Raw genomic sequence first — 1,694 nt, 5'->3', positions numbered from 1 at the left:
GCTGGGATTACTGGTGTGAGCCACAGTGCTCGGCCATTTTTTTTTTAAGACAGTCTCACTGTGTCACGAAGGCTGGAGTACAGTGGCGTGATCTCAGTTCACTGCAACCTCCACCTCTCAGGTTCAAGTGATTCTCATGCCTCAGCTTCCCGAGTAGCCTGGATTACAGGTGCCCGCCACCACACCAGACTAATTTTTGTACTTTTAGTAGAGACGTGAATCACCATGTTGGCCAGGCTGGTCTTAAACTCCTGACCTCAGGTGATTCTCCCATCTCAGCCTCCCAAAGTGCTGGGATTACAGGCGTGAGCCTCTGCACCCAGCCCAGGTTGTCTCAACTTCTTCCTTCCTCCCTGACCTTTCCTCCCATCTCCTCCTCTACCTCCTATCACCTAAACATAGGGAATCTTCAATGATCTCTTTGGGTTGAGCAGACTTATTTATCAGCAATGCCTTGTATGTTCCTTACCTCCCTTTCCCATCACAGAGTACTAACCACTATAAGATCACGGCTTTACCTCTCCTTCAGTATTTGCACTATTTCTAGTGTTCGCCACACTCATCTGACAAGGAAAGAGGCAAGCTTAGAGCACACATGGACTTCTGCAGGGTCCCTCAGGCCCACAGGTATTGAGGTCTGCCCTGGAAGATGCCTAGTGAGCCCTGGTGGCCAAAGCCTCAGCATGGAGTGCATTGGCCAGTGAGGAGTGTATAGCCTTCAAAGGACCACTTGGAGGCTGTCACAGCTTCCCAGAAGTCGAGTGACTCAGATCTCCAAAGACTCAGCAGTCACTCAGCCAGAGGGAATTGGCCAAAGCAACTCCTGGCACTCAGACTTTGAAGCTGTTCTGGGAGTCAGGTAAGTTGGAAGGCAGCATGATTGTGTCAGCCCAGAAAACTTAGTTCCTTAAAATTATGCAAGTTCTATAGTAGCTGACTTTGCCTTTTCCCTATGTTAGAAAGAGAATCCATAGGCTTTTGGTTAATATGAGATACTACGATCAAGAAAGGCAGCAGCTGGAGTACAGGCCTAGGCCCTCAGAACATCCCTTTATCTTTGGAGGAAGGACAAGGCTCCATTTGTGAGCCTCCATTTGCAAGAGTGAGTGGACCTTGTTGCTCCTGCCAAGAACTGGGAAAACTCTTAATTGGAAAGACACCAAGCTGTGACTTTCTATGAGAGCAGATCCTGACTTGGACTTCAAAGGAATGATCCCAGAAGGGTTAGTTAAATACGTGTGTTGAGGATTTCAAAAAGATATGAATGCTTACTATGTATCAAGCCCTGTGCTAGTCACTCTATGTATGTGTGAGAAAAGTAAGTAAGGACCAATTAATTTTTTTCATCCTCCTAGGGATGAGTACACCCATATACTCTATAACCAGTAAAAAGTATAAGATAGCTCTGATATATAATAATCTTCAATATGGGCTGGGCGTGGTGGTGGCTCATGCCTGTAATTCCAACACTTTGGGAGCCAAGGTATGTGAATCACCTGAGGTCGGGAGTTCAAGACCAGCCTGACCAACATGGAGAAACCCTGTCTCAACCAAAAATACAAAAAATTAGCTGAGTGTGGTGGCACATGCCTGTAATCCCAGATACTTGAGAGGCAGAGGCAGGAGAATCACTTGAACCTGGGAGGCAGAGGTTACGGTGAGCTGAGATCACGCCATTGCACTCCAGCTTGGGC

Source organism: Colobus angolensis, unplaced genomic scaffold (genome assembly GCF_000951035.1).
Source record: "Colobus angolensis palliatus isolate OR3802 unplaced genomic scaffold, Cang.pa_1.0 Scaffold164, whole genome shotgun sequence".
Taxonomy (NCBI): domain Eukaryota; kingdom Metazoa; phylum Chordata; class Mammalia; order Primates; family Cercopithecidae; genus Colobus; species Colobus angolensis.
The sequence above is the reverse complement of the archived record's forward strand: the minus strand, read 5'-3'. Positions refer to the sequence as shown.